An 18,648-nucleotide genomic window follows, 5' to 3' on the forward strand; every position below is an offset into this window, starting at 1 on the left:
GCCTGCAAGGCCATTGATTTCTTTTGCCACAGAACAACGTCTCTGCATACAAACCTGGGGTTGGCAGCCGCTCCCCAAAACCTACTGTCCATCTGTAGAAGCCACCACGAAGGTAACAGCTGCCAGCACAGGGTCATAGAATCATAGAGTCATAGACTTGTAGGTCCCAACTTGTCTCCCCGCTGTATGGCAGCCTGTGCTCACCCACTGGGCGCTGCAAGAGAACGGGGAGCCCATTCACCTGAGGCAAGAAACTCCATGTCCCCATGCCGCGTCCCAGGCTGCTGTGTCAGATTAAGCTGTTGACTGACCTCTTCCTCTGTGCAGGGTGGCCTTGTCACGGTGTTTATCAGGAACTGCCACTGAGCGCATTGCTCCATGGCACAGGCTGTTAGCTGGTTATCCAAGCTTTCTGTATGCAACTAGTGAGTCCGGAGTAATTGCTATGAGTGATAGCAGGAGAGCATGTTAGTGCTCATTAGAGGCAAATTGAGCTGCCTGCTGTGAGCAAAATAAAGAGGCATTTACCCAGGTTTCCTCAGTGGCTGTGTTTACACAGCAACATCCCCCTGTCTATGGGATTGAAGAGCTGCTGTTACCTGAGTTTCCAAGGACTGGGTGGGTAAATGAGGACTGCCTGGGAAGGTTGAACAGGGATGGTGTGGTCTATCTCTTCTGCCTGGGTTTGAGGGAGCTCAGCCTGGGGACATGCGTAACTGGCTTTAAATATAAAGAGAACAAGTCAACCGTGATGGAAAAGCTTTACCACCAGGGAAATCTGGCAGCGGCTTGGACTTTGGTTTAATCTCCTCCACTAACTCAGCCCCCCCAGGCTGTTTACATGCTGGAATCAGTTTACTGCAGCTAGGTCACCCATCAGCTCGCTCTGTCCCTCCAGGCTGGGCTGTTTTCCACAAAACACAGCCAACCCCATGTCACCTTTATTTGCAAGTGAGTTGGTAGGAAAACAACACATCTTTGCTTTGGGTGGAGAGGAAGAGGAACCAAACCTCTTAGGACTTGGCTGAGTTCAGCTACTCATTGGACTGACTGGTTTCCCATCTCTGCTCCCAGGGCAGGCTGTTGCTGCAGCCGTTGCAAGGCAGAGACTGGACACAGTTGGCAGGTCTTGATTTTCTTTTTCTGCACTGCACGCTAGCAGTGGTCCTGCTGCTGCAGCAGTCTGTGCAGTCAATCCCATCCCAGCACCACCCCCAGAGACCCCAGGATTATTCTTGATATTCAAGTGACTCTGCTGCTGGGGATTCAAACCCGGCCCACTGGCGCATCCCCCTCCTGCATCTTCTATTCTCTCACAGCAGCAGAGAACAGCTTTTAACCCAGGCAAATCAGTTTGCCTGTCAATCATGGGGCAATGCATACTGAAACAGAGGAAGGAGGCCAAGTGTTTCAGGCATCTGCTGGCTGTAGATTTGGCTATAGAGCTCGCTCGCTGGCTGGACTGCTTGTTCAGGAACCCCACAGGGTGCTGGTTCCATATGGCCTGGCTCTCTCCCCAAAGAGCTCTCACCGCAGGGCCTCAGCTCATTCACTACAACCATTTGTCAATGGAAAAGTGTGTGCACTCAGGGATGCCCCTGTCTCCACAACGCACAGCTTTGTCCTGGCTCCAGCACCAGTAAACGGCTCATTTTGCCTTCCCACTGGGACAACCCAAGCTGCGAATAACCTTCATCTGTGTCCCTGCTCCTGGGCTCCTCCATGACTTTGCCAGGAACGAATTCACTCAGAATATGATAATCCACTTGCATTTATTCGTTCCATGTGTGCATGGGAAATCCTCATGCTTAAGGACCATTTCAGAACTGCAGAGATTTGGATGTCCCCTGGAGCCTGCAGCATGCTGGCTGGGACATGGCACTGCTGGAGCAATCTTCAGGAGTAGCAATCGCCCATCCTCCAGGCATGCCAGGCTGCCTTGGACCTGCTGCCCACCTTACTGGCCCAGTTGTGAGTGCTGGAGGTGCTAATTCATGATTTTCACCCATCCCTGTTATGGTTTGAAGATATTTACAAGGCAGCCTGTTAACAGGTAATTGGACAGATCAAAGAGCTCAAGAAATGGATTTAGTCAAATGCTGGATTATGTGATTAATCTGCCTTCCACATCACGTCTTTTTCCCAAGGTAAATTCAAATTAGCACCTGTTGGAGAGCCTATTAGTCAATGTCTGGGCTCTGGTGCATTGGAATTCAAAAGCTTTCCGTGCAACACGAGACAATTTCTCATTGTCTCAGAAGCCGGCAGACACCTTCTTCATTTGTAATTAAGAAAACCACTACCTAGCCAAAACACACAGCCACCACTTCCAGATGTGTCATCCCAGCCTGTACAGCCTGCCATGCTCTCCAGTACATGATGGTTGCATCTTCCCATCAGCCACATGTGTGGTCCGGATAATTGGATCTCAGAGTAGGCGTTGCCCTTACAGAAGGACTGTGTTCAACAAAGTAGCCCTAAACAAAACGATAAAGGATTTCGGCATGGAGATTTAGGGGACACACAGGCAATTGTGATGGATGTGGGTGTGATCATATCACCTTGTGGAAGTTCATGCTGTTAATGAACTTGTGCTAACACGGACAGGACATGTTCCTAACCCCAGGCACATCTGAGCACAGCTGGATCAGGCACAGCTGAGGTCCTCCACAACTGAAGTGGATGGAGCCAGATTTTTTTGTCCTGGCTGATTTGTCCAAGCTGTGAATCAAATTTCCAGGAGCAAACCAAAGCCCAACTGCTATGAAGTTCTTAAGAGAAGGAAGTTCATCATCCCATGTGGAAAGCCCTGAAGGGACATCACTAGCAGGTTGCAGACAATGGCCTTCTCCATGTTCGTGTGTGTGGGGAGGTGGGACTCAGTGCTGAGAATGCCCCAGGAGACCTGGTAGCACCTCAAGGGCATGCAGAGTGCAAAGGCCATGTCCTGCCTGGCTCTTCAACAACACTGCAGCCAAGCAGACTAGTAATTCACACTTCAGGACAGTGCACAGGGAGCTGAGCTGTTCTCCCAAAGGAAAAGAAAGTTCTCCAGGTCTGTGATCATGGGAGCTCCAGCACCCATCTGGGTGCATTTGGAGAAGGAGGTCTTTGAGGGAGATGACTTCACAGCACATACCCAGTCCTGGCTGTACAGAAAGCTGAAAAAGTTCTAGATACAATTCCTTCACTTTCTCTAAATATGTCTATAAAGCACTTGCTCTTCCCTGATTCAGTCTGAGACATCCTTCCTGCCAGGAAAACCTACTAAAGTCTTGCTGATCAGTCTTGGAAAATGAGTCGGTGGCATGTTCATCTCTATGCGCGCAGAGCCTGCAGGAAAGCAGCAGGGCAGAGGTACTCCAGGATCAGCTGTGAGTATTACAGGGCAGGGTGATAACCAAGGGAGGACAAAACTATGGGAAAACTACCTTCTTTCCTTCTTCCAGCCTGCACCCGCCCAATCTGCTCTCCTTGCAGACTCAGGTGCAAACCCCAGCTCAGGGGGTATCCAATCAATGGAGCTGGAAAAAATAGTCCAGGGAAGGATCACACACCCTGCCTGTGCTTTCCTCCTAGCCCCTGCCACCGCAGCACACCAACCACATTTGGTTTGAGATGAGAAGACCTTTTTCTGTTCATGTACCGTGAGGAGGAGGTGACTGGGCATTGCGAGGGGGGACTGCGGCAAAGGCTGTTGAGGTCTGCGCGTCCTCCTGCAGAAACAATGACACTGCAGCGTATTCTGGCGACGGTGACTGCTCTGCCCCTCGCTCAGCGCCCCTGCAATGGTAGCCATGGCCTCGGGTGAGCTGTCAGACACTCTGCTTTGCAAAACAGAGGGGTAACAGCAGACTGGAGCAAACCCAAAGCAACTGGTTTTAAAGCTGATAAGCACAGGCAAGATCCAATTTACATCTCATGCCTTTTTTTTGTTTGTTTGTTTGTTTGTTTTGTTTTGTTTTGTTTTGTTTTTGTTATGCTTCCCAGTGTTATTGCAGAGAGGTCTGGCATGGCTTTGCAGCTGATGCAGCCGTGACCAAAGCTGATCCCAAAAGCACCAACACTGACCTGGATTTAGGGGTCAGAGTGGCACAGCAGCTCAACATGACTCAGCAGCAAGAAAGCTAACCCTGCCCTTAGATGTGCCAGCAGAGGAGGGCAACCAGGGCAGGGAGGTGACTTTAACCTCTGGGGATGACTGTGCTGGGGCCAGCTGCACACATTAGAGGGATGATAAAAAGTGAGCAAGTGCAAAAAAGAGCCATAAAAATGATTTGAGTGTAGGAGAGGACACTTTGAAGTGAAGGATTGTAAAGCTTGATCTGTTTAGCTGATTGAGGAGACACGTGAAAGGCAATGTGCTCACAACATATAAGTAACTTAATGTGGAAAAACACCAAGTTCTGAAAGGGTCTTCAATAAACTGGGAAAGACAATAACAGGACCGGTGTCTGGGAGATGAAGCCAGGCATATTCAGAATGGAAAAAAAAGGTGTAGATATTTGCTAGGAAGGATGTTACAGGAACAAGCACCTACAGAACTAATGAACCCTCCCTCTCTTAATTATTTCCAGTTATCCCTTTTGGATAAGATGTGTTCTTGATCTGGTATGGTTTCACCCATCACACTGCTCTCTGAAGTAGCCCTAGCTACAGCCTGCAATGGCAACTGGCCCCCTCAACATTGCCACAGCATCCTCAGCTCCCCAGTGGGCTCTGCAGAGACACATGTTTGTGCTTCAACTCTGGCTAACCCACCTCCTGCTCCAAGAGTCCATTCACACATACACACACTTTCCTGATTCCTCCTGCAATACTTGGAATGTTCCAACATACTTTGCAAGGGGAGGTTAAAAGATGAGTTAATCTTCTGCAGAATCTAAAAGAGCTGGGTAGCCAAGTGTTTGTGTAGCAATGATCTGCAGAAGCACCAAAATCCTCTTGAGGGCTGTACACATGGTCTTCACCCACTTCCTGGCAACTCTGCATGCCCCAGAGGCTCTCTGGTCAACAAGACCTTCCGTCTGTATCTGCCAGCCAACACATACCTTGCTTCTTTCCAGTACAAAAGGGTGTTTGGAAGATATCTCTGTGGGCTGCCCCTTTCTTAGTGTCTTGCTGATCCATCTCCTTGAAATCCGTGTTGTTCTGCTACAGATTTAACCAATAAAACAATTTTCCAGGAAAATCAAAAGCATTTGCTTGCTGGCTTGTTTGAAGATGGATATGGGCAAGGGAAGAACTGGATGCATCTTGGTTTCCCAGTACAACCCTTTTGGCTGTCATGATGTCTTAGAAATCATACTTTATTAAAATAATTATAAATAATTATTATGTATATGTCATGTGTATAACACAATAAAGAACTAGAAGAATGTAGCATAGATTTGAGGATGGACTACAAGGGATGTTTGGGGGAACCCTCACTACTTGTGATCAACTCATCATAAGCCCATGGATGGATGAATGAGCATAGGTGGGTGATACATGATGGCCAGGGTAGGAAGGAAACTCTCTTGATGTGTGTCGCTGAACAGCAGTCCTGGCCTATTCTGTAGACAGAGATTTAACCTTAAACCAGACAATACACTGGGTGCACATGGAGACTGAGGGGGAAGAGATGGCCCCTGACAAAGCACTTCTCCACTCACATCGCTTGTCAGTGTTAATAGAGCTTTTTTATTGTTATCTGCATCAACCCATACCAATTATTCTATTCTTCTGCCTACTGGCACTGCTCCCAGATGCAGAGGTCATCTGAAGTCGAGTATATCCCAGATGGCAATCAAATGTCTCATTAATTTGCAGAGATGCCTCTTGTTCCTTTTCCCACACACCATCATCTGTGCAGTGAGCCCAACACTTTGCTCCAGAAGTTCTCAGTCATGTACCCCAGGTCCCTGTTTATTCTGTCCCACTAACCTGGCCTGGGCTGACACCAGATGCTGTCATTGACTCAGCCCAGATGTTCCTGAACCAAACTAGGGACAAATGACTCCTAAGAGCCAACAGATAAGGAAGCCAGCCCAGCTGGTACAGACAGAGAAGGGGCAGGATCAGAGACCTGCGGGCAGGCAAAGCAAACAACTAGCCTTGCTGAACAAGAGGTGGTGCTGGCTCCACCGTGATCTCCAAGCAGAGCCAGGATTGATTCTTCTAATTAGCTTTGGGAGCACCTTCCCTGAGGAGCCGATTCACCCTTTGGGCTAAAGCAGAGGAGACAGAGGGTGGAGTGAAGCGCACACAGTCCAGATGGGGATTGTGTCATCTCCGGAAGTAGCCCTGTGACAACTTATCTCCAAGGTTGGGGAGCAGAAGTGAAGACAATTGCTCCACTCTCCTTATGCCTGCAGGGACAGGGAGATCTCCGCTCCACACCCGGGATTACAGCTGGGCTAGTAACCAAACACAACGTACTGTAAGGCAGCCCTGGAAGTAGGGGGTCAGCACTTGGGTATCCCTATCAAAAACAAGCTGTTCCCAGGTAACTGCTGTGCTCTGGACATCTTTTTCCAACTCTGCCAGGTAGATGTGTTGCCAGCACTGGTGAGATCCCCTTCCACTGTGAGAGCACACCAGAACCATGACTCTTGATGGAGTCCTTCGTCCTAATATTTGTCAAGTAGCCATCCCCAAACTGCTCTGCATTTCCTGAACTAAAATTTTATTAGCATATTAAACATTATTAAACGAAATTACTCCCGTGGATTAAGTCTATTACATCTATGCAGTTACCTTTGTTGGCCCAACCTGTAATTGCATCACTTGTTTGTTTGACAAGACCTGTGTCCTATAAAGCCTCTAAGTCTGGCAATAATTATATTGCTGGCATTTAATTCAGCTTTAGAGGGATTCCATATGGCCTTTCATTCATGGTCTTTTCCTAAGCACCTCATCTAGTTTGGTCATCCCAGATGGCCTTTTCATGACGTTCACATACTTTGGGGCCTTTGGAAATTCCCTGGCATTTGAGGGCAGCTAAAGTGTGAACAACGCTGGGTGCGCACCATCCTCAGCTCTGCCTCGGGAGAGCCATGGGCAAGTCAGCTGAGTGCATTGAGCCCAGTAGACATCAACACCCATGTCTACCTACAGATGGTGGGATTCATTCCCCTACTTTAGCAAATGCAGGCAAATGTCTCCCAACATGCAAAATCTGCATCAAACCCACAAGGCTCTGGTGCCCACCTGTCCAAAGCAGAGACTTGACCAGAGGACATGTCATGGCCCCCTGTAGGCTTCCTCCAAAGGAAATTACAGGGGAGTGAGAACAGATGGAGGGAGATACTTCGCATCTGTAATGATCGTCCCTTAACACATGGCCAGGATGTACTTCCACACCTGATCCTAGAAATCATAGAATCATAGAATGGTTTGGGTTGGAAGGGACCTCAAAGCCCATCCAGTCCCAACCCCCCTGCCATGGGCAGGGACACCCTCCACTAGACCAGCTTGCCCAAAGCCCCATCCAACCTGGCCTTGAACACTTCCAGGGAGCCAGGGGCAGCCACAGCTTCTCTGGGCACCCTGTGCCAGGGCCTCACCACCCTCACAGGGAAGAATTTCTTCCTTATATCTAATCTCAATCGACCCTCCTTCAGCTTAAACCCATTACCCCTTGTCTTGTCACCACACTCCCTGATAAATAGTCCCTCTTCAAATGATACCCAGTGCCATAGTTTGGATAAAGCCTAGGGACAAATCACCCCTGGATGTGTTCATGTCTCTGCACAGTCCAGAGACCAAGTTCCTGCCACAAGTTGTGAGCAGAAGTGTGAAGCTAAAGAAGTCAGTTTAACCACCACAGGCTTTGTCTTCCTGACTTACTTCTGCCCTTTCCGCATTTCTACTAGTAATTTTCCCCACTCTTAGATGTGAGACCTGACGCCCTGGGAAGGAATCCCATGACTGACTGTAATTTTACCTGCTACAGGCCTTCTCCTAGTGTCTTCAGTGTCCCTTAGTAATTTCCCACATCTTACAGTTCTGATTTGTGAAGATTTTTTTTTCTCCGTTTCAGTTGTTCTGTAATTAACATTATTTGCAGTTGCTAACATGATCCATCCTCCAGGCTTTTAGTCAGAACTGCCTCTCTGCTTGTGGCTTTTTGCTTCCAAATAACTTTCTTTAAAGAATTTTTAGGTTTTGTTCATTTTCTTTTTCCCCTCTACAATTTTCTATTCATAATTATTGTTAATTTAGAGAACTTGTTCCTTTTGAAGAACAGATAATTAATTTCCAGGGCTGACATCTTTCTCCACTGTAATCAGATCCACATCCTGTTCCCTTGTGCCCTGTGCGGTGCCTTTTGTGCTGGAAAGTGAGGGCTGGATCTCGTGGGGCTTTCAGCTTTCTGCTCGTGGCCTCCAGCATGTCTCCTGGGCAGCACATGCGATGGCAGCACCTCTCCTCTCCCCATGCTTTATGGATGGGAGGATCTCACAGGGCAGAGCATGATGAACAGATTAGGAGCATGAGTGGCAGGAGGGGTGCTGGAATCTCCCCATTTTGGTAACAAATGGAAGAAATCTGCCAACAATAAGCTCGTTTTGTGGTGAATAGCTGACAGATGTCAAGCTCTCAGCCTGGTCCAAGCAGGAGCTGAACCTTTTAATGGATTCAAAGCAGCCACACATCTCTTATCATGAACCCATGTAATGTCACAGAGTTGTTGTCCTAGTTTCAGCAGGGATAGAGTTAATTTTCTTCCTAGCAGCTGATACAGTGCTGTGTTTTGGATTTAGGATGAGAATAACGTTGATAACACACTGATGTTTTTAGTTGTTGCCCAGCAGTCGAGGACTTTTCAGCTTCTCACTCCACCAGCGAGTATCTGGGGGTGCACAAGAAGTTGGGAGGGGACACAGCTGGACAGCTGACCCCAATGACCAAAGGGATATTACATACCATATGATGTCATGATCAGCATACAAGGGGCTGGGGGGGGGAGGAAGGAGGGGGGTGATTTGGGGAGTGATGGCGTTTGTCTTCCCAAGTCACCGTTACAAGTGATGGAGCCCTGCTTTCCTGGGGATGGCTGAACTCCTGCCTGCTATGGGAAGTGGGGAATAAATTCCTTGTTTTGCTTTGCTTGTGTGTGGCTTTTGCTTCACCTATTAAACTGTCTTTATCTCAATCCAACAGTTTTCTCACTTTCACTTTTCTGATTCTCCCCGCCCCCCATCCTGCTAGGGTGAATGAGTGAGTGGCTGCATGGGGCTGAGTTGCTGGCTGTGATTAAACCATGACAGTTGTTAAAGGGAGGTGCTGAGGGAATGCCCTCAGCTTCCCCCCCACACCCCAAAATGTGCCTGGCAAAACCAGACCCCTGAGCCTCAGGGGTTCCCAGCTCCTCCAAAAGCCGAGATCAGCTGTGCATGGAAAGCATCTTCCTCTTTAGCACCTCACCCTGCTCCTGCAGAGCCATCCCTGAAGCATGGGTACACACATAGGCAGGGCACAGCTGTGTCACACAGTCACTCAGCCACCTGGTGCTGGGTGATGTTCTGTTTGGGATGACGGTGGCACCCTGGGAATTGGAAGGGCAGGATGCTCTAATGCACAGAGGCCGGTCAGCATGGGCCCCAGCAGCATTGCCTGGGATGAGATGCGAGCTGGTTTTGGCATGCTCGTGTTGCTGCTGCAGCCAGTGCTCGGCTTTCCATTAAAACTGCAGCTCAGAGCCCAGCAGGAGCAGCTCAGGGGCATCCTGCCACATCGGACACCAAAGACGAGACAGAGGTCATAGGCATCTAGAGTGACCCCTGACTCAGGGCATCTCCATTGGTGTCTGTCTCTCACGGGGTTCTTGTGGGGGTATCCCACAGGGCTCCCCCTCTTCTCCAGTGCTCAGGACATGGTGGTAGCCTGGGAGACCTGTAGAGCTGGAAAGAAGACACGGCCTGTGTGATCTGTCACTGATTTCCCAGCAGAGTGCTGGTAATAGAGCTGTATGAGCTGGCTGCAGATAGCAGAGCCTGCCCAGAGCCTCACAAGGAAATTAATGAGTGCTCTGTCATTACTGCAAGGTACATGAGCTAGTTCTTGCCTGAAAGCACAACCACCCATCCTATCTCCAGGCAACTCTGGGCCCCAGGGCAGCCCTGGTCTCTCTGGGTACCTGGGACCTGCAGTGAGCAGGGAGGAGGACACGGCTGGGGCAGGTTTCCTCTGCACCCCCGAGCCCATGAGACCTTCCTCAGCAGCGTTAATCCTCAGCTGAGAAAGGGGGTTTTGGGAAAAGAAACTCCACTCTTCTTCTGGCTGCATTTCTGCCAGCCCAAACCTCAGTTGCTTCAGGGGGATTAATGTGAGCAGCAAACTGCTGGCAGTCAGTCTGCTCCAGTCCCTGGGGCCGCTGGAGACCGCGGTGCAGCAGGCAGGGTCCTCACTGGTGACACATGCCCAGGCACCCCGAGCCCTGGGGTCTGCGTCCCTGCTGATACACCGGCAGCTGGCACCTCTGCGGCCTCTGAGCCTGACGTCCATGCTGACAGTGAGGCATTGCCACAGCCGCTGCCGTCCACATGAATGGCCGCACTCAGCGCCAGGTGGCCTGATCCATACCAAATCACACACTTCTGTAGGCTCACCGGCCTCTTGCTGACCCTGCCAAAGGGGGATGTTAACACAGTTGCCTCCTACGTGCAGCACGCTCCCTCCTCCCGGGTTGTAATAGCAGGCGTGGCCAAAGGGCAGGACATCCTCCATGGCAGTGTGATCTCCTCCTCTGGCTGGAGACTGCACCGTCGCCATCCCAGTGGGACAAGATGTGGGAGATGGTCAGTCCTCCCACTGCCCTAGGAGAGGAAAAGCCCATTGTTTCCTCACAGCCCATCATTACTGAAAGCCCCATCATTTCCCCATGGCCCTTCATTTCCCCATAGACCACCATTTCCCCATGGACCATTGTCTTCTGCTGCGCTTGGCAGTGCCCATGGGATCTCGTCTCTGAGGACCCAGCTCTGAGGATCTTCCATCACACTGTCTTTAAAATATGGGCTTGGGAAGAACCTTGCTCAGGTTTCTTGAACACAATCCTGGTCCAGGTGCTGCCCAGAAGCTGGGTCAGCCCTTGGAGACAGAGGCAGAGTGGACAAGCAAGAATGGGCCTGTCAGGATGCATCAAGTCCAGCTCTGCCTCCCCTACGCTGTGCTGCCTCCTTGGAGGGGCAGGTGGTGCAGCCAGGGAGGCACTGTGGGATGTGACTCCCAGATGTGGCACAGATGGGGGCTCCTGCCCAGGAAGCTGGTGTCAGAGCGGGAGCTTTTGGGTCTGCACACAGAGGAACAGCTCCTGCTTACATGTTGCTCAAGTCATCCCAGCTTCCCAGGTAAATACTCCAATTAGGAGTACCTCAGCTCGTACTAGCTTCCTGGGGTGGAGGTGTCTCCATGTCTTTACCACCAGCACCTTCTCCCAGCCCCAGCCTGAGCAGACCTCCTCTCACTCACGGGCAGTCGCCACCTCCATCCATTACTGAATAACTTCTTGAAGAGAGGTAAACCACTCTGTGTTCAGCAAGACACCTCAGGTAGCAATTTATTTCTCATTATCTCATAATTTTCCTCCTATCTGCTGCTTCTTCCCAATAATAACATTACAGTAATTAATTGAAACACTTGTTAAGTAGACAGCGCACAGTCAAAGTGCAGGCAATGTCATAACAATCCAGTTCCATAAAAAGCACACGGTGATGGCAGATGGGAAGCGGGGCAGGATTTCCAAAGATCGTTTTGTTCAGATTTATCCTGTTTGTATTCTGACAAACCGAATGGACACATCCAGCCAACTAATCTGCCAGGCTGCAGCTAACAAAACTCTTATTTCATTTCAACAATTATGCATTTGCTGTGTAATTTTCTAAGGCCCTTTGAACCCTGCCTGTCTCTTATAATCATTTCCCCATTTACACAGTCCCACATGTACCAGGTGTTTTGATGACTCTCAACATGATTCTGCAGTAAAATCTCTGTTAAGCAGAGCGAATGATGCATCACATGGCTCGGGTTTGTGTTCAGCAGAAATCCTGGGTGCCCTCAGTGGTCCATAACATCCCACTGCTTGTCCAGCTCTCAGTGGTACATCCAAGCACCGTGTCCAGCAGAGCATCATCCACTGCTTGCTGATACCAGCACGGCAGGGTTATGCAGGCAGCTGGAGTTAGGTACTCTGATATTCAGTGCTGGGGTTGCACAGGAGAATCACAACCCCCAAAAAGGAATGTGCAGCTCTTGTCCACAGTAGACTGATGGGCCAGTGGTTTAATGCAAGTTTGTTAAGGTCCAGAGTTGGCCATGGGGATGCACTCCAGATGCCAGCAAGGGTAGGTGCAAAACCCTCATGAGCTTAGGACCATTGAGTTAGGAAATGGTAACTCATGGTAGGCAAAAGGAGCATGGAATCAGCAAGAATAATGGATTTCGTTCTTCCCAGGGCAGCTGGTGTTTTAAACTCTAAGGTTTTGGCCCATCGCCCTTGCCTGTGCCCTGTGCTGGAAGGGAAGGAGGATGCTTCATTGTCTGCTGCTCTGAGACCCTGCAGCCCCCAGCCCTCCCCAGTGCTTGTCCAAGACCAGATCAAGTCTCTGGGCTAAGAAGAAATTCCTGCAGCTTCTGCAGCCCTCAGCAGTGAGTCAGAAAGATTCTGAGATTCATTCCCATTCTATATTTGGATTATCCCAAGACCTTTCCAACATTTTTACGAGAAATGGGAGCAAGAGCTTTGTGCAAGCTGTTCCACTGGATGGAGCAGTGCCATGTTGAAGAGTATGCACCTGGGCACAGTCAATTGCTTGGGTTGTTCTCACCAGCAAGATGTCCTCACATGCATTTTCCTCTCCTGACTGCCTAACAGCCTGGTGGAGAGCCCCAGGCACCTGGAGATCAGCGCTCAAATCTTTATTCAAACCCAATACAAAGTCTCAAGACAGACTGTCATGCAAATACCCTAGATGCCAGGGTCTCCAGGGCTGTTGGGCATATTTGCTGGCCTGAACAAAACTTCCATCATGGACATGAGTCACTTTTCCTTGTGTAGCTTTCATCAAACCTCACTCAATACAACAAATATGCTGATTTTTTCCAAGGCAGCATTTTCAACAGTGAGACTAGGGTACCTGAAAAACCGGAGGTGCTGCAAACACTGGAGCTATCACAGCTGACAGCTCCCCCGTCCCAGTTCCTTCTGTACCCTTGGAAGCGTTGAGCCAAGATACAAATGTAGGCTTGGGGGTTCACTCATGGCTTTTGGCACTAATCAAAATAAATGCTGTGAGGGTGTCCTAAAAGTGAACCCTAAAGTTCGCACACAGGTAAGTGGGCTTCAAAACCTTTTGACTATTTATAGCCTCAAAAAAACCTTCTGCACTAACAGGCACACTAGTACTATGACTCTATGAAATTAGAAGGGCTGCTTATAACGCCATGAACATCTTCTACAGTCAAAAAGCTTTTTAAATGAGGTTCACAACCATTAACAAGGTAAATATATTTGTAGATTTGTTTGGGCAATTACAGTCATTTAAAAAACAATGCATAATAACGGACATGTATCTAATAAGCCATTGCTAATTAAATGTATTAATGCCACTTCATAAAATGAATGCATCTGGCTGATACGTTATAGCTAGTTTTGTTCTGTAAATAATTGAGCAGTGATACATGCAGAATTTGCATCACTGGGCACTGCCAGTACCTGATAACAGTTGCAATAAATTTGCCCCAGTGGAACCAACCTACTGACTACCAGCCAGGCTCTTTTATGTGTCTGGTCTACATTTTCCTTTGCTCTGTGAGAAATAGTTGCAGTAGAATGGAGCTGGTTAACCTCAAGATATGGGACACCATTACAAGCATTTGTGAAGACTTTACTTTGAAATGTGCTCTTCTGCCAATTATAATTTGCAGCAGGTACAACACTCCCAGACTATGGAAAAGCCATTTCTCTGTCTGTGGTGGGTTGACCCTGGCTGGAGGCCAGGTGCCCACCAGAGCCGCTCTCTCACTCCCCTCATTCACTAAACAGGGGAGAAAAGGCATAACAAAACGCTTGTGGGTCGAGATAAGGACCCGGAGAGATCACTCACTAATTATCGTCACGAGCAAAACAGACCGAACTTAGAGAGGGAATTCATCTGATTTATTACTAGGCAAAACAGAGTAGGGGAATGAGAAAATAAAATCAACTCTTAAAACACCTCCCCCCACCCCTCCCATCTTCCCGGGCTCAACTTCACTCCCGGCTTCAACCTTCCCCCCCTCAGCGGCACAAGGGGATGGGGAGTGGGGGTTACGGTCAGTTCATCTCACGGTGTTTCTGCCGCTTCTTCATCCTCAGGGGGAGGACTCCTCTCATCGTTCCCCTGCTCCAGCATGGAGTCCCTCTCACGGGGTGCAGACCTTCAGGAGCAAACTGCTCCAGCGTGGGGTCCCCCACGGGGGTCACAAGTCCTGCCAGCAAACCTGCCCTGGCGTGGGCTCCCCTCTTCACAGGTCCACCGGTCCTGCCAGGAACTTGCTCCAGCGTGGGCTTCCCGTGGGCCACAGCCTCCTTCAGGTGCATCCACCTGCTCCTGCGTGGGGTCCTCCACGGGCTGCAGGTGGAATCTCTACACCCCCTCATCCTTCCTCCATGGGCTGCAGGGGGACAGCCTGCCTCACCATGGCCTTCACCACGGGCTGCAGGGGGATCTCTGCTCCAGCACCTGGAGCTCCTCCTGCCCCTCCTTCTGCACTGACCTTGGTGTCTGCAGAGTTTCTTACATCTTCTCACTCCTCTCTCCGGCTGCAAAAGCTTTTTTTTTCTCTAACTGTTTTGTTTTCCTTCTTAAATATGTTATCACAGAGGCGCTGATTGGCTTGGCCTTGGCCAGCGGCGGGCCCGTCTTGGAGCCGGCTGGCATTGGCTCTATCAGACACAGAGGAAGCTTCTAGCAGCTTCTCATAGAAGCCACCCCTGTAGCCCCCCCCCACTACCAAAACCTTGCCACGCCAACCCAACACACTGTCCCAGGAGAGTTTGTTCAATTTTTTGATATTAAGTGTTCAATAACACAATTTTCCTTCTTTTTACTTTCATCCCTTTGGAAAATGTCACCAGTCTGGAGTTAACTAATTGACCGCAGACCTTTGGAGGACCCAGGCCCAAAGCAGCCCCACAGGGTGCTGTGAAGAGTCAGCAGCTGCAGAAATACACAGAAAGGACGAGAGCTGGTCTGGGCTCCCCTGGGCGTCCTTGCATGTGAAATCATAGGGTGCAGGATCTGGCTGAACTCTTGGGACAGAGCAAAAGGGAAGGACACATAGGCTTGACTCTAAGCATAAGAAATATCCCCACCTCAGCCTGACCTGGTGACTCTTGGGCTCCATGTGCAGTTGGCAAAGAGACCCAGGACACTTTGGCAGATGCTGATCTCACCATGAAATCTCTAAGATGGGTCAGATAACTCCTTTGCAGCTGGAAAATCCCCACTCTGTGCAGCCTTGCACACATATTTACTGTCACAGACTTTAGTTGTGCAGAGACATGGAAGACACACCCTTGGCTTTTCCCCGTAGAATGCCATGCCCAAGCCCGAGCAAAATGCTCCAGGCTCTGATCTGCAGCAAGTCCTACAAAGACACACAGCTTCCTTCAACCAGAAGAGGGGCATCACCCCACTCTGTGAAATCAAGAGGTCCTGCCATGAGAGGCTGAACACTTACTCCCCAGGAGAAAGTGCCAGCCCCCAGCATAATCACTGGCAGATGACTTGGAGGATGAACTACCCGGGTCCTCAGTCCCACCATGGCTGGCTTGCTGCATGGTTTCTGCTGGCACTCAGCATTTTACCAAAGGCCAAAGAGCCTTTTTCCTAGATGTTCGTGAGGGGCTCACCCTTGTTTTTCATGTGGGTGCTCAGGGAGGACACGAGCAGCAGCAGACAGCCTGGCTGGTGGGGAGTGGTAAAATGTGAGAGAGATCAACTTGGTCTGAAAGAAAAGTCATTCTGAAGATATGTGGCCACTTTTTTGCATAAGGAACCCTGACTTCTCACTTTCCCCAGCCTCCAGCTAACTCCCAGGTCCTCCAAGCAGCGATTCCCTAGTTGGAGGGTGGTGTGTGAACACCAGAGAACTGATGGCCGCGGGGCTCCTCTGCCTTCAGGAGCAAAACTCTGCTTGCAAGAGGCATTTCTTTGGTCCAGAAACACTTACCTGCTTTTTTAAATCTTTGTGTTTGCTCGTTTTGTGGCCAGTGTTGGTTTTTGTGGAGAAGGCAGGGTCGGGGTTTCAGCAGGCCTGGGGAGGTGAGTGGTGAAGGCAGGATGAAGGAGAGGGGTTAGGACTGAGGGGCTGTAGGGTAGGAGAGCTGCCTCAGGGCTGGTCCTGGAGACCAGTCTCATGAGACTTGTTCCAGTAATGGAGAAGTCACATCACACAATCTCCAGCTTTCCCTAAAAATGAGCAACCACAGGGGCCCCTGCTACTGCCCTGACCTGTCCTGCTGCCCTATTGCCCTGCCTGCCTGCCCTGCCCTAGCTGCCTGCCCTGCCTGCCCTGCCCTGTCCCAGCTGCCTGCCCTGCCTGCACTGCCCTGCCTGCCCTGCCCTGCCCCAGCTGCCTGCCCTGCCCTGCCTGCCCTGGTCCAGACCAACCTTGGTTCTGCCTTGCACATCCCAAGCACTGCTGCTCCCGGAGCCTCAGCGTGGGGCTGTGCCAGGGACGGGGCTCTTCGCTGCTCAGTCCCTTCCACTTGAGCAATGGCAGGGAGCAGGAAGGAGGGTGCACGCTGGAAGTGCCAGGTGGGCAGCTATCTCCAAGAGCTCACGAACAGAAAATGTTCACCTTTGACTAATGCATCGCTCCTAATGAATAGCTGGGCCAGCTGTATTTAATTGCCTGCTTTAGGCTGATATGGCTGGAAAATCTCACGCCTGTCAGATTTTTTTATCCCCCTAAAGCACCAAATTATTCACTATCCTCTTGTAGCATTTTGCAGCCAAGTCTTTCCTGTGATGATTTTCAAAGGATGAAGAATGAACACCCTGGTGACATTTCTAGTATCTATAAATATCTCCCCACTACCCTGCCTGCCCAACTGGTGAATTATGCAGGAAGATATATATAATAAAACAATCAGATCCATTTTGTTGTCAACATCCCATTCTTCTTCAGCTGGCAAGAGAACAGCCCAGGCTGTTGCTCTGGAAAGAGCAAGCAGTGCCTGGGGAATTACTGAACTTATCCTTTCCTGTAGGTATGGGGGCATGTTGGAGGGCAACACTGAGCAGAGAGAGGCCCTGGTATGCTGGAAAAAGGAAGAGGGGTTTTAAAAGAGAAGCAGCTTGAAGTTTAGGACAGTAACAGAATGGCAGGAAAACCACATACAGAGCACTGAGAAGCTTGTGGTAAAAGAAGCACTGAGGAAATACCAAAGGAGGACTAATATAGCAATGTTATCTAGAGCACGATGCACTTACTATACATTTGGGTCCCGCTTTTATGTGTTTAATTCAGCAGTGCTCTGTTTATGCAACTAAACCTCCTGCATGGTGAAATACATGGAGAATTTAATGCACTCAACTTTGCAAAGCCATGGGAAGTGACCGGTTTACATTACATATCTAATTGGCAGGTTTTAATTTAAATTGGTGGGATTTAATTTAATAGCATAGCTTTCCCTAGCTAACAGACCTCTTCTAGCCAGATACTCATTATGTGGGGTAGTCTACAGAACCTGTTACCTCAGTTATGGGTTGAGGGGCATATTAAAATCGGAAGCTTAAGACAGCTCTCTCCCTTGCATTAGATATTTGCAGATGCCTTTTGCTAAGCCATAACTAGCTTCTTCATCATTAATTTTTGGGGCTGTGCCTTGAAGACACTGCCTGGCAATTAAACAAAGTTCTTACCAGAAAGTTTTCCCACCTTACCTTCATCTTGAAGGTCATCATTCTCCAGGACTGCAAAGACAAGGATTTTGCACCTCCTCATTCCTGCAGGAAGACAGCTGCTATGTTGCTCAGACCAAGAGAGTTACTGCGGATCTCCTGCAAAGCCTGAGGACTTTACTCCCCTACCTTACTCTGGGTAGGAGGACAATACGCTGCTGGACTGGCAGAGAGCTGACCATGGCCCCATCAGTGTGTGCTGAGGCCACCCATAAAGCTGTTCAGTTTGATACAGGGCTCTGAGAAACCAAACACTACCCACGGAAACGCCGTCGTGGTCTAACCCAGCCGGCAGCCGAACCCCACGCATCCACCTGCCCCCTCCCTCCCAGGGGCATGGGGGGGAGAGCTGGAAGGGTAAAAGTGCAAAAACTTCTGGGTTGAGATAAAGACAGGTGAATAGTAAAGCCATAAGTGAATGGCATGCAGGGCTGTGCGCAGCTGCCCTGAGCACAGGAGCGTTTCCCGGCTGGCCAGGGAAGGGAGGTAGTATGAGGTATACAGTGACAGAAAAGCAGGGACTGTGGTGCCTCCTGGGACTTCCCCAGGGCACGGCAGGACCATGCAACACACCCACGCTTCCAGGTGCTTCAACATGTGGAGCACAGCAGAGCTCAGAGCGGGACACCAGCACTGTTGCTTCCTGGATCTTGGCTTTCTGTTTGTTAGGAGATTGCACACACCTCTTTAGGATGCTGTGGCTGAGGAACAA

This window comes from Grus americana, chromosome 18 (assembly GCF_028858705.1).
Source record: "Grus americana isolate bGruAme1 chromosome 18, bGruAme1.mat, whole genome shotgun sequence".
Classification (NCBI taxonomy): Eukaryota; Metazoa; Chordata; class Aves; order Gruiformes; family Gruidae; genus Grus; species Grus americana.